The following is a 15,411-nucleotide window of genomic DNA, read 5'->3' on the forward strand; positions in this document are numbered from 1 at the left end:
TCTGTTTGGTCATTTGTACTTTGAAAGGAAAAACAAATAGGTGTCAATAACTAAGACCTTATTAGAATCAGATATTTCACTAGCTCCTTTCCAAGCCACAATGCCTCCCACCCCTTCATGCTGATTTCTGCAGCTAAATCTAACCATTTCCACTTCCACAGACATCATCTGTTTAATCTTGACACACAACACAAAGGGTTTATGAGAAAAACTTAGGGGCATGTTATTTAATTAGACTGCAATCCACCATTAAGTAATTATACATAATCTTCACTACATGGGACCTCACCTCAAAATATGGCAGAGATGGCTTGTACAAACCCGGATAGAGACAGAATAAAGACTTCAATAACAAGAGCAAACCAAACAAAGTTCACACTCCTTAGGCTGGCCTAAATGTATGTTCAATCTTTGTCCCATAAAGAAACAATCCTTTATCTGGAACATCTTTCTTCTCTTATTTGACCAAAGCAAGAAGGTATTCATTCATTTGCTATATATTAAGCACCTATGTGCCAGACACTTAGACTATACCAGTAAATAGATATATCTGCCCTGTTAAAACAGAATGGTGTGCTGATTAATAGTACAGGCTCTAGATCCACACTTCCTGGGTGAGAATCCTGGCTTTTTCCTGAATGGATTGTGTGATCTGTGTTTCAGTGTCTCCCCTGTAAATGTGGATACAGATGTTATATGGCTCCTAGAAATGCCATGGGACTTCAATGAATGAACAGCAGCCATGAGCAAGAGCTGGCCCACAGTAGGCCCCAATAATGAAGCAACTATCATAATGAACTCTGCTTATCCAGTCCTACATCTTTCTCTCAAAGCTAAGTTTAATTATACTCATCTGTGAAAGCTTGACTACCCCAGCCCAGATATTTTTATCCTCCTTTCTTTCAATAAACATTCCTTCACTGGATGGAAAATAGAATTATATTCCATGCCAATCCTGCTCAATAAATAATGACTTCGTAGAGTCAGAGTGAGGAAGTAATGTGAGGCCAATTCCTGAATCTCCAGGAGAAAGAATGTATATAAAGACTGATGTATTCCATGAATTAGGAAACAAGGTATGTCAGTTAGTGCTCAGCTCTTTATTTGTATAACAAAACTTTTCTCCCCACTTCCCATAACCTTACAGTTATATTTGGGTAAGCTATTTAACTTCTCTGATGCCCAATTTTCTCATTTGTAAAAACGAAATTTTAAGAGTAATATCTTCCTGACCTGGCTAGGTGGCTCAGTTGGCTGGAGCATCATCCCATACGCCAAAAGGTTGAAGGTTTGATTCCCCATCAGGGCACATACCTAGGTTTTGGGTTCAATCCCCAGTCAGGGCTTATGCAGGAGGCAAGCAATCAATGTCGCTCTCTCTCACATCAATCTTTTTCTCCCTCTCTCTCTCCCTTCCTCTTTCTACAATCAATAAAAAAAATATCCTTGGGTGAAGATTTAAAACTAAAAGAGTAATATCTTCCAGTATTGTTTGGAAATGAGATGATGCATATAAAGCTCCTGGTAAGAACTCATTTAATGTTTATTATTATTGTTATTGTTATTTTTATTATGCAATTTTATCACCAAGCAGTACAACCACCAGTTGGGCACTGATTACATATATAATGCTTTACAGTGTGAGAATTTTTAATGCACCGTCTCTGACTCCTCAGGTAGTAACTCCTTTGTGGGCAGCAACCTCTCTACCCCCAAGTGCATGACACGGGGTCTGGAGGCCAAGGTCCTCCATGTGCATCTGTGGTGCAGATGAAGCTGGAGTGAGAACATCTTATCTCCTACATCCAGCTGAGGAAAGTCAATGTTAGGGCAGGGCGTGTGTGTATGAATGAATTGCTGAGAGGTCCCTCTTTCCTGAGCTTTGCTTCTCTGCTGGTACACAGCAAAATGAAAGAAGGTAAAACCAAATATTAGATAGATTTTTCCTTAAGGGAAAATCCACACATATCCCTCTTTGATAGGAACACTGCAGAGGCCACAATTCGGCTGAACTAAGGTTTAGCATCCCACTGCTATCGGCTTTCTGCTATTTATGCTGAAATAAACCAGAAAGAGACTGAGTGCCAAAGTAAACCCTGGAGGTGTCAGGGGAAAGCATTGGTGCATTCTCAGAAAATGACACACTTAACAGTACAGTGCAGTTGTGAGACCACTGGAGGTACAGTAAGAGAGGGAAAAAAAAACACAAAAAATGGAGCTGCCCCAAACAGGAACTTAGAGAGCAGGGCTACTGGCATACATCCAGAGCTACAGAGCTGTGTGGAGCCACCCTCTGCAGGTGCACCCAAGGCCAAGCACAGGCTGCAGTGCTTGGACCACCCACCAGAAGAGGAAAAAGCATTCATTGGCCATCCAGGAAGGCCTCATTTCTCTCTCCTTGATAAAAAATCAGCTTTCGGGCTGTTGAAGGCTCAAGTCTGGGAAGTACCACTCTCAGCTGTCATGTACACCTTGGTCGGATGGCTTTCAAGTACCTTTCCCATATGCCCATAGCACAATGAGGACAACACTTTTACAGCATGATTTCATTTAAAATTTACACCCTGGCCAGCGTGGCTCCATGATTGGAGAGTCGGTCTGTGCACCAAAGGGTGGTGGTTTAATTCTCAGTCAAGGGCAGGTATCTGGGTCGCAGGTTCAATCTGGCTCCATCAGAAGGCAACCAATCACCAATCTCTCTCTCTTCTCTCTTCTCTCTTCTCTCTTCTCTCTTCTCTCTTCTCTCTTCTCTCTCTCTCTCCCCCCCCCTTCTCCTTCCCTCCTTCTTCCCCTCCCCCTTCCCTCCTGCCTCCCTTCCACTATCTCTGAAAATCATATCCTCAGGTGAGTTTTTTTTTTAAATTAAATTTGCTTCTCAGAGTCTTCTCATTACCTGCACAAGCAAAACAATAGATGTGTTACACAGATGAAAAGCCTAAGACTCAGATGGACTAACTGACTTGAGATTACACAATTATAAAGTGATGAACCAGGTGTCAGGTTTCCTGAATTCAAGCTTGGTTCTGTTTCATAAGCCCATGATATTGTGCATAGCCCTGATCCATAAAGATAAGTTCATTCCCCAATGGTCAGTCAATTCCTCACACATCTTCTAAGGCTTGAGGGAGAGATGACAAGAATTGGGTGTTTTCCTGAAAACAATTATTTCCCCAAAATAGCTTAGGAGCTTTCAATTAAGATTTTACTAAAATCCTTTTCCTTTCATTTTAAGATAAACATTTCATTTTGGAAAAATTTTAGATTGTCAAAAAAGTTGCAAATCTAGTACAGACAGTTCCCTTTTGCCCTTCACCCAGTTAACATTTTATATAATCATGGTGCTTGTCAAGACTGAGAAATTAACATTGGCTCATTACCATTAACGAAGCTCCAGACTTTATTCAGATTTCACCAGTTTTCCACTAATGCCTGCCTTCTGTTCCAAGATCCAGCCCAGGATACCACATTGCATTTTGAATTCCAGTACATTTATCACATTATTTGGTGCCTCCTTTGTGAAACGCCGAGTTTCAGAATTTTGAAGACAGACACCATGCCATTCCTGGTGCCTACCTTTGCCCAGCTCATGGGAGGTCCATGCTATTTGTTGATAAATTTAGCCACATAAAATCCCATTTTAATCATCGCTATGAAAATTGGAGCCATCAGTCTTAAAATACAGGTATGTATGTATTTTAAAAAATGAAGGGAGAACAAGTTCAAAGAGCAAATAACAACTTCTGCCACAATGGCAAGCCTCATTTTCAAAATCAAAGTAAGTTCAAAATAGAATAGAATTCACCAGGGAAGACAAAACAGTCGGTTAAACAAACAGCATCAGCTTTCACTTCCACCAAATGTGATAACACACCAAATGAAAACTGAAGAAGAAAAATGGGAGTTGTAAGAACTTGGAAGAAATGTAAATAAGATTTTAATCAGTCTATGGCAAGGAGCAGAGTTGGCAGCACACCGTTAAACATTGGCATCCTGGAGCTGGTATCTATATATAGCTGTTAATTGTGCAAATCCCCCAGTTCCTGTATGCCACAATTCCAAACCAGCTGCCAAGTACAGCTGTTTTGTGTTGTGTGTTTTTTAAACAAAGGCAATTTTTAAAAGTAGGAGTGAGGGTGAAATGGAATAAATGACTTAAGCAAGCAAAAGCAACTAAACTTTCATTCTATAATGAACCGCCTTGAAGTGTTAAAAAATGTGCAAATGGTTTCCCTTGGATATTATACTTCCCACACGAAATGCATAAACATTATGCAGGGTAGTCCTAAATAGCTTTGGGTAAATAATTCAATGGGAAACAGGATGCCCCTAATATTATTTTAGTTGCTACAAGAAGCCTGTAAGAAATAGTGCTCATAATTTTCATGTCTAAAAATATCATGCAAACGCATAAAGCAATCTATATTTTTCAATTGGAAGTATTTTTTCCTCCTCTCATTATCATTCCCTTGAGCACATCACTGTATGCCTAGCATTTTGTTATAAAAATGTGCATGCATACAGAATGTACGCACACGCAAAGTAGATGGGTGGACTTATAGGTAACATAAGCTCTTCAAAGGATAGTACTCCTCTTGTTAACCCCAAGAGTATTGCTATACTCAATAAATACTTGAGTAAGTGAGGAAGCAAAGTAGATTTATTTCAGGTTTGTAGGGCACTGTCACCTTTCAGCTACTCTATCCTTTAAATATTAATAGAATCACTTCAACAAAGAAGTTTTGTACCTAGAATTGTCACATTGCTGCTCTTTCCACCAAAGGGAAAAAACTACAAGTTCACTGGACATGTCTAGCAGTCACTGGGACTCCTGAAACCTCAGGTTTTTATCTGCATAGTTGGTTGCAGCGTCATCCCATGCACTAAAAAGGTTTTGGGTTCAATTCCCAGTGGGAATATCTATTCAATATTTACCTTCCCTGTAAATTCTTTATGAGGGATACAGGGTTTGCACTGTACGCTATTTCCAATCCTTGCCATATAGGAATTATAAATAAACTAGAGGCCTGGTGCATGAAAATTCATGCCCTGGAGGTGGGGGGGGGCCCTCAGCCCGGCCTGCCCCCTCTCACAGTCCAGGAGCCCTCAGGGGTGGGAGGCAATGCTGCGATCAGGGGAAGGTGATGCCCCCGTCACTCTTTTGCTGCTGCCACTGCCAGCAGCACAAGCCTTGGCCAACCCTGGTTACCTGAGCCTTGGGAGGCCATGGGCAGCTGGGCAGCTGCCATCCAAGGCTTTCCTGCACCTAAGGCATCAGCTGGGCAGCTGACATCTGAGGCTTTCCCACACCTCGGGCTGGCCCTGGGGAGCTGGGGGGCTGAAGGGACTGGAGGACTGCGAAGGTAGGCGCACAAAGCAGCCAGACCTGCCTGGGGGTGGGCCAGCCATGCCGCGCACCTGCCACCCCAGTGGGGCTGAGGAGACTGGGCGCCATGATCTTGTGGCTGTGGGCACTGCCATCTTTGAGGGCATGGCAGTCAACTAGCATATTCTCTCTTTATTGGCTGTGGGCACCGCCATTCTGTGAAGGTGTGATGGTCAATTAGCATATTCCCTCTTTATTAGATAGGATATTTGTCTCGTGACATTATCATTAATCTCCTTTCATTCCCCAAAATGCTCTTTTAGGAGGCCACAACATGCATGCACACACAATTCCTCAGGAATGTTACAGATAGCCCCTTATTGTTTGCCATTCGTGACTTCAGTTTCTGCAGAAATAAATTATTCATGATTATCCTAATTCTGGGATTCTCTGTCTCATTCCTGGGATTCACCCATTATTTCAGTCTACTCAAGCTGCTCTACCAAAAATACCATAGACTGTGTGGCTCAAAAAAACTTATTTCCCATAGCCTGCAGACTCGGAAATCCAAAATTAAGGTGCCCCAATATTCAGTGTCTGGTGAGGGTACCTACTTCCTGGTTCATAAAGAGCTCTCTTTTTGCTTTGTCCTCATAGAGCAGAAGGGACAAGGGAACTCTCTATGGTCTCTTTTAAAAGGCCATTAATCCCATTTTTGAGGGCTCCATCCTCCTGACCTAATCATTTCCCAAGGGCCCCACTTCCTAATACTGTATCTTGGGGGTTAAGATTTCAACATGAGTTTGGAGTGGGGGGGGGGAGCAGAAACACTCAACCCTAAAACCCACCCACTTATTTCCTGGCCCAGTGCTTATCAAACTGTATTGTGCAAATGAATCAATCGGCAGTCTTGTTAAAACACAAAATGCAATACACTAGGTCTTGGGGGGGTCAGGAGGCAGAGTCTGCATTCCTAACAAGTTTCCCAGGTGCTGCTGTGGCCCCAGAGCACAGGAGGGACGCAGAGGGAGAAAAAGGACAGAAGCAGCTATCAGACTCCTCCCTGATCTGGTCTATTCCCAAATGCACATCACTACACTGGGGGAAACTTTAGAGCTAATTAGCTCTCAAGGGAATTTACCCCCAAGTGGAAAATATGTTCTACTTCCTTTCATCAAACACCAGGGATGCTGTGGAGAGCAGCGGACTTTGCTTCACCACCTTAAACTTCAGATTAATTTAAGCATCCTCAGAATCCCTGTTTGTGGTTTCTTTTGGGTCACAGAGACCAAGAAGACATTAACTATGAAATTGTAAAGGATGTATTAAAAACAAAACAAAGCACAAGGCTTGAGCATAGCCAGTATTATGGCCAAAGCTGAGGATTTGTATTTTCTAAAAGGCTTCAGAGAGCCTAGCAGCACTATCTCCTCTCCTCTCCTCTCCTCTCCTCTCCTCTCCTCTCCTCTCCTCTCCTCTCCTCTCCTCTCCTCTCCTCTCCTCATGCTAAAGTGGGTGACAGCACAGCCTCCCTATTGTGGTAGGATTTATGCCGTCACTCTTAATGTCAGTTTAATGTATTTTCAATATTGTCAGACTGTCAGGGTTGGATTCTGGAAAACTTGAGCCCTGAGCCATTAAAGGAGAACTGGAGGAGGGTTAGCACTGGTGATGTGAGCTCTGAGAACAGGAAGCACCCTAAGCTTCTGCAGTCCTCAGCTGTCACCAGCTCGAGGAGACATGTAAACACAATGAGGGAACTGAAAAAGTGCTTTGGGATTTTACCTACATAAATGCCCTAATGAGTGAGGCTAGCACACCTGGCCAGGTTCTAGCAGCAGAGATGGCAAGTGTAGAGATGAGGTCGTGCTCATTCTTGGGAAGAGATGGGAAGGCAGGATTGAGCAAGTACAATTTTGTTCCTCTGTATACCTTCTCTGGGTATCTCAGGCCTTATTTTAATGCAGCTTCCTCAGCTACCTTATCATTGCAGCATTAATAATATCATGCCAGCCTATTACTCTTTAAAAATATACAAAAGACACACCCATATCACCCCACCCTCCCAGTTTAGCTGTCTTTCTTCCACATCAGACTAGATATTAATCACAAGAAGCCTACCCATATCTCTACATTTGAGACCTCCACCAAGCTTGAGGTGCCTGCAATTGGGTCCTTCTTGTCATAAAGGCACATTTGCTCATTCATGGACCACATACATCAGTTGTATCTGCTCTGCAAATGTTTGGGGCTAAAGGTATTACTCTGCAGGAAAGCAACTTTTGGACCACCTGAAAGATAGGCCATATTCCACCTCCTAGAGAGACTGTTGGCTAGCAGAGAAAACCAATGCATCCAAGCTACAGTACATGATTCTTGAGACTACACAGAGGGAAAAACAGAGAGAGAAGCTTAGAAAAAATAGGAGATAAAACTTCCTTCACCAAAAAGTGATCCAACATGAAATATTGACCTATAAATGTTCTTCAGACCAATGGATGGGTGGTGGCCAGGTAGAGGGGGATGGAATTAAGGAGAACTGGATTCATGAACCCTTCCACAACATTCCAGACCAGGACTATACCTTTGATCCATTTACAATGGTGACTTTCTCAAATAAAGACCAAGGACCAGACAGGGCTTTGGGAGGCTGAAGTAGCTGGAGATCAGTAATCCAACCTCATCTAAGGCCAGAGAAGATTATGTGATGGGTTCATACCAGCAGAGTATTTTCTTTGTGGGATGAAATAAGAAAGTCCTAGAAATAGCACCTTCACAATACTTATTGGAAAATGAACATACGGACTGAAAGCCCTTCAGGTGTGTTGTTGAACCAGCTCCCAGGGTGAAGGAATAGAAAGTTGGGGAAGAAAAAGAAAACCCAGAAAGATAGAACTCCAGAGGCAAAGAGTTCAGACACTTCTACCTCCTTCCTACTCAGGCATCCTCTCCTGAGCCATCTGTGCATTCCCATTGGGATTAAGAGACAGGCACAACTGGGATTATAAATGAATATATGAAATAAACTCATAGCTGTGATTTTCCCAGACCATCAGCTTCACTTGAAATTTGTTGTTAAAATAATAGCTCTTCTTCTGCTTCTTAAACTACACCAAACTATACCCCAGATATGTGAGTGAAATTAATAAGGTGTCTAAACAATCAGCCAAAAGGGTTGATTTTTAAAAATTAAGACTTCACTGAAAAAAAGAAATTAAGAGAAATCTGAGACCTTGGATGAAGGTCACTGAAGGGGAAATAAGCATAAAAGCTTTTCTTAATAATACTGCTGGGCAATAGATGGGCACTGTTTTGGGCAAAGTGAAGGGTTTTGATTGGCCAATTGGTTTCTCATTTGTCAACTTGAAATCAATAGTTGCTGTTCATTTTCAGAGCTATCTCTTTACCACAGGGCCCCTGACCATCTGACCATCCGTCAGGACGCCCACGGCAGAGCCAGGAAGAAGTTGCTACTCGGCTCATTTGACAATTTACTTGGTTCGCTTCATCAGGAACTTATTTTTCTCCCCATTGCTAAGTTTCTAAGAGAAATCAACAGAAACTGGCCTGACTCTCTCATTTGGTTTTTGTGAGAAAAGAGCATCTAAATGCTACCAGAGAGAAGGCATTTCTGAGTTGGGTGGTTGCACCATGCACACTGACTTTTATGTGAGCAAAGTTAGTTTGGCCCACCTGCTTCTAGGGTTTGGTTCTCCTGTGGTGTCTTATAGTCCCTCATAGTCATTGCCTTGGAGGGAGGTGTCAGGGGCTGCTGTTAATTATTAGTTACAGTTACTCCCGCCACAGCATTTGTATTTTCACATTTTAGCTCAAATTGGGTGGTTCAATAAACTATCTCAGAGAACAGACAGGTCCTTGACCTCCCTCTCCATCACTTCCCATTGCTGAATCCTCAGCATGTTCTGCCATTTCTAAATCAAATATTTCTAATCTGTTCAATTTTTTTTCTATCTCTGCTACCACTCTTTAAGACTAAGTTACCTTGTAATTGTATCTCTTCTGCTCCTTGGCTTGCTGTCCCTCTCTTGTCCCACCTGAACACTGCAATCAGGATGGTCATTTAAAATGAAATCTCACATCACAACCCATCATGGAAACCTTTTACTGGTTTCTCATCATCTTTAGGATGAAATCCTAACTTGTTCATGAGACTCTTGCCCACCTTTCCTACTTTATCCCATGCCTCTCTCCCTCATTTGAGATCTACTCTCAGGCCATACATTTTCTGCTTCCTAAATGCACTATGTCCTCACTTGGCTTTGGGTCTTTGACCATATTTAGCTATTTGCCCTAAATGCTCCCCTCTTACACTAGTCCCTTCCTATTGCTACCTCCAAGCTCACTTTATACCCAGGTAGACCTGCCTTGACCCCTGCATTCCCCCTGTGGTATCATGTACTTAAAATCATCACAATTTTATGCTCTGCAAGGAAACAGGCTCTGTCTTATTCAGTTATATATCCTTTGAACCTGGCACAGCACTCAGCACAGAGTAGGTGCTGAATAAATATCTGTGATATGGAATTAAATAGAAAAAAGTGAGGAAAAGACGAGATGCATTATAACCCTCACCCACATCTCCTCCAGAGTATGTGCTTTAATCTAATAATTTCACCAGTACTCAGAGGCTCTCTATGGAAAAGGAAAAGCAAAGTGCTTAAATAAGTACATTTACAATAGGAAAGTGACTGACTCCAAAATAGACTAAGAAGAAGTCCCACTATGTGCAAAAGCTTTAGATCAGAGATTAGGGAGTTGAAACAAGAATGGATAAGTAGGGAAACTAAAGAAGGCAGAAAGGATCTTTGAGCAGGAGGGGAAATAGTCTGTGAGTTAAGAGGCTGATAATCTGAAAATGATAGTTTCAGTAGATTTCTGAAAAGTTGTGCTAAGATGATAGTCATCACATAGAAAGTAAAGTAGCTCTCAAAAGTGTGATTAATCCTGGATCCAATGCCTTCGTCTACAGAATTCACCAGAAAAGTTCAGGGACTGGAAGAGCTTCGAGTTTAGAAAACAAATAATTAAGAAAATAAACCAAGTCTTTGAAGCACAAAGTAAAAGGAAACTCTTGTAAATACTACCAAAGTGCATTAAATTGGTGGCAAAAACATCTGGTTGAATCCTTGCTCTTCTCTCTTACTATGTGCCAGTAATGCGGCCTCATCAGATCACTAAAGCTCAATGTACCTTGATTTCCTTGTGATAAAATGGAAAGGGCAAAGGTACTAGCAATTTTTGAACACCTCACTTGCATATGTTATTTAATTCCATCTATGTAAGAAGTAGATTTATGATACCCATATCACAAATGAGAAAACTGAGGCTTAGGGAAGCTGAGAAACTGATTGACATTCATGTAATAATTTGAACTCAAGTCTGCCAGTCTCTGGAGCTCACACACAACACTGGCAAGAAGCAATGTGGTGGAGCGTAGAGCACTGGACTCTCAACCCCTGATCTTGGCCCTGCCATTTATAAGTTTTGTGTCTTGGAAGTTCACTTCACATCTCCAGCACTTGGCTTTCCTCTTCTCTAAAATGGGGCTGCCCATACCTGCCCTGGCCACCTACCTACTCCTTACAAGCATAACCAGATTCTAACATCTGGGAATCATGACATGAGCCAGGATCAGGATTTGCCTACCTTCAAGTGCATGTCAAGCTCTGGCTTATTCAATGATCTTTTCATCATAGTCCTAACAGGAATACATTATTTGGAAAATGAGTTAAAAAAGGTACTATTCCTGGAAAATGTGCTTTACCATTCTCTTTCCCAGCTAAACTACTGAATATAAAGAAGGTATGAGAAGCAAATACTATGGGGATGTGCAAGCACTCTGCACAAGTAAAAGTGAGCATGCCCACGGTTGGTCAGGCATCCCTGCTGTAGAGGGTCCTATTTAGTTCACATTGCCCACTTTCCTGAAATGGAAAGGACTCCCTCAGTTCTCTTTTAGATAAGGTCATCAGGTATAATCGGTTGGAGTGTAATGAATTTCCTCTGTGTTCAAGGACTCCCACTTTGACAATTCAAGACACCCAGAGTGGGCTTGTGAAGTCAACAGTGTTTTATCTTCCAAAGGTCCCCCGTGTAGCCCCATTGTAAGAACGTACCCTACTAAAGGTCAACACACAGAGTTATATGCTCCTGGCAAAGAGCATGCCTTTGTGAAATGTAAAAAGGTCTCTGTGTGTTCTCACTTAGAGCAACCCAACATGATATGACTGAGTCCCCTGAGAATCTGTGGCACAGAGATAGAATGGCATAACATATGTCATTTCTGACCTGATTAAAATCCAACCTTCATAAATGTGGGCACAAATCTGCTTCCAGCTTAGAGGACTTGAGCAGCCTTTTAATCTAATGAGCCTTGGGCCTTTCGTTTTCTCTAATGTGCCACGCTATGATTTGTCACAATCAGAGCCCATAATTGGCATTGCTTTTCCAGAATGCATTTAATCTCCCTTTCAATGGGAATAAATAGATATTGATTGAGCTCTTACTTTGTATATTAAATAAATTACTGCATCTAATCTTGTGTAAACTTTCTAATCCCCAGGAGGTAGTTGCAGCAATCCTTACTTTATAGGGAAAAAACTGAGGTTCAGAGAGGTTAAGAAAATTTTGGAATTATGATCTGAACTCAGTTCTAACTGACTCAATAACTCCTGCTATTTTCACTCTAACATACACATTCTTCAAAAATAAATTGTTTTAATCTGCACAAAAGAGAATCAATTGTTGAGATGCAGAAAGGAGCCACCAAGTGCCCTGTCAGCCTGGATAAGACTAAACATCTAGAATAAATATGAAAAAATTGATCCTTTCAGCATATAGGATAAAAGAAAATGCTATGCCAGGAACCATGCCCTGTATCATCTGCAAAAGAAGAGGGCTCCTGATAAACGTAGATAAAATGGAAATAAGACTTTCTTGTGAGAAAATAACTATAAATTAACATACAAAGGCTCAGTACAAAGTAGATCAAAGACACAGAACAGTTCACCATCTAATAAACTCTATGATAATAGTATGGAGAGTATTGATGCAGCTAAGAATATGATATGTCAATCAGAAAAGAAGCTGGTCAGCAATGGAAGATGGAGGGGTTGAAGGAAGAGTCAGCAAACAGGCTTTGATGGGCCTTCTCTTTCCACGGGAGACAGTTTCATGACCAGAAAACTTAATATTCTGGGGCTATTAACAAGATGTAGAAAGAGAAGCAACAAGCTCTCTCAGCTGAGGAAAACTGCCTAAGATGACCTAAATTCCCTTTTCTCTCATGCCAAGCTCACCAAGCAACTTTCTGATTATAATTTAGCATCTCTGCAGAAAAAAAAAAAGTTAAAATAAAGTGCAAGTCGTGCTGAAAGCAGAGCTCAGGTCTATGTGAGATTTTAGTTCTTAGTGTACTTTAGTAAACTGACACTGTGGTTTTATACATCAGTCTCCTGAAGTTTGACTAATGTGAGTCCATGCCTGGGAGATGAAGCTACTCCTGAGGTGCTGGCCAACACTGCTGATGAGAATCAGCATTCTGACTGCAAGGCTACTGGCTGGACCAGTGCCATGAAGAAGTTATTATAAGAAAGTATCTTGAGGACATCTTGTATCTCCCAGTTGCCTTTCTTACTTGATGCCCCAAAATCTCTGTGTCAACCTTCCATTCAAATCGCAAACCTCTGTACACTCATAGCAGCATATGAGAACAGAAACTGTCCTAGAGAAGGAACTAACCTCAGTGTGATATCATGAAAAATTAATGGGAATTGATATTAAGATATTTAAATTCATTAAATGACAGCTTTACCACTAACTGCATGCCATTAGAAAAGTCCTAACCTCCTTAAACCTAAAAACCCACACCTGTAAAATGGAGAAAATAATGTCGTCAAGATAAAGCCCTTCAAGTTTTGTGCCCTATTCCAGGAAGCTGCCACATAGAAGTGAGTGGAGCAGAGACAAGTGCAATTCTTTTTTCTTCAAGTTAAACCAATAAAACTATCTCAGGACCGTGGGATGCCAGTCTGGTGTTTGCCATCTGCCAGCTGAGTGACCTCGGGCAAGCTGAGAAACTTCTGGGGTATCTGTTACTTGGTCTGTAAAGGAAAATTGTATCAGCTAATGTAGAGGCCCTCCCAACTCTGAGGTCCTGACTTTAAAGCAACTAGGATTTCATTGTCCAGATAGAGTGTTCACTTCTAATGCTCAGATTACTGTAATAGCTTTCTCTTTGTTTTGCCCAAATGCAGTAAAACTCACTTCAAACCAATCTAATATGGTTCTCAGAACAATCGTAACAAAACTTAAATCTGACCCTGTTAAGCACTTGCTAAGAAGCCTTCCATTGAAAGACATCTCCATTTCCTTCAGAATAAAGATGGCCATTGTCTGCTTGGCATATAAGGTCCTTCACAGTCTGGCTCTTCACCTCTTTCTCTCCTTTGTCTCCTATCTCTTCTCCATCCACATACTCCACGTTTTAGTCTTACAAACTATACTTAGCTAAGGGTGGTTCCCAGATATCTGGTGTTGATGCCTTGATGTGTGATAACAATTCTCTTTTTGAGTTGACTATAAAACAGCTAGTTAGAAATGTCAGGGAAGCAGATATCTGTATTGGAGGCTAATGTGGAATTCTGGCTAAAGCAATAAAATTTGGATTCTGCCAGACAGACAAAAGTTGGTCCCATGCAAGTGAAGATCACTTAGTAGGAAGATACATGGATAACAAAGAGTAACAGACTGATGATGGAATGCTGATCAAACACCAACATTTAATAACTTTATACTGTTTAATCCAACTCATGAAAAATTCCACAATTTGAACAGACAGGACAGAAAGGCTGTGGGAAGATTATCTTCCCCCACATCAGTGATAACTTCTGTGGACAGAATGAATAACCTATCTCTCAGAAAAAGACATGGAGGCTATAATCATTTGAGAACAGTGCCAGGCTGATTCATAGGAAGCTGGGATTTATATCCAAAACATTTTTGATTTTGAAGCCCATGATCTTAAAAGTACCCTCTCCTTCCCTGACCAGTTTGACTAAGTGGATAGAGCATCAGGCCATGGACTGGAAGGTCCCAGGTTCGATTCCTGTCAAGGGCATGTACCTTGGTTGCAGGCTCGAACCCGAGTAGGGAGCATGTAGGAGGCAGCTGATCGATGTTTCTTTCTCATGGATATTTCTAACTCTCTATCCTTCTCCCTTCTTCTTTGTAAAAAAATCAATAAAAAATATAAATATATATTTTTAAAAAGTACCCTCTCCTCATAACTGCTGGCATAATATTTTTCCTCCTCTCTCAGGCAATAATAGAGGCAATAAACTACATAAAATGCAATTTGAATACAGAAGTGAGTATGATTGATAATAAAAGAGCCATTAGACTTTTATTAATGAATTGGTTAATCATGATTCCTTAAGTTTATTTAACTTAAGCTGTTTAGTTGTTTATTAGCTATAACTCCATAATTTGTAGAAAATTATGGAGTTATAACTAAAAGAAGAATTTTCTTATCCTTGGAGTCTATATACAAGCAGTTTCCTGTGATAAATTATTATAATGCTTAAAATTTAATGTGCCTGTATACTTTCATTACTTTTAAAATGAAAAGAAATCATATTAAATAGTTAAATACAGGCCTGCATTATGAAGGCATAATTCCACTTTTGATGGACATTAGGAATTTGTGAGCAAGCTATCAGATGTGCCCTGGCCAGATTTTATCTTCCTCCAGACAGAAAAGCAGGCCAAATTTATAATAATCACTGTGTATCACACACAACATACCTTTTACTAACAGAAACACCCTTTAAATTTAATGTTGCTTAACTAATGTTTAAACCAAACAAGGTATTTATGCACTGTGCATGCGGCAGGTGATATGGCTTACTCCCTTTCTTATTTATGGTCATTACTTCCTCTAGCTCTGAAACACATAAAATAAACTATATACAATAAACTAGTTTTTACTTGAATTTCATCATTTTTATTATTTAGTGCATTGTGCAAGTCCTTGGGGACAAATAGTGACACTGCCCAATCCTAACATG

The 15,411-nt window shown here is 40.9% G+C and overlaps 1 protein-coding gene across 10 annotated transcripts in view; it reads right to left on the reverse strand.

The window, feature by feature from the left end:
- NRXN3 (neurexin 3) overlaps nucleotides 1-15,411 on the reverse strand; it is a gene marked incomplete at its 5' end in the record, with an annotated part of 1,486,708 nt that overhangs the window by 1,025,790 nt on the left and 445,507 nt on the right. The gene's annotated exons all lie outside the window — the stretch shown is intronic.

This window comes from Myotis nattereri (assembly GCF_964212035.1).
Source record: "Myotis nattereri genome assembly, chromosome: 1".
NCBI classification, from domain to species: domain Eukaryota; kingdom Metazoa; phylum Chordata; class Mammalia; order Chiroptera; family Vespertilionidae; genus Myotis; species Myotis nattereri.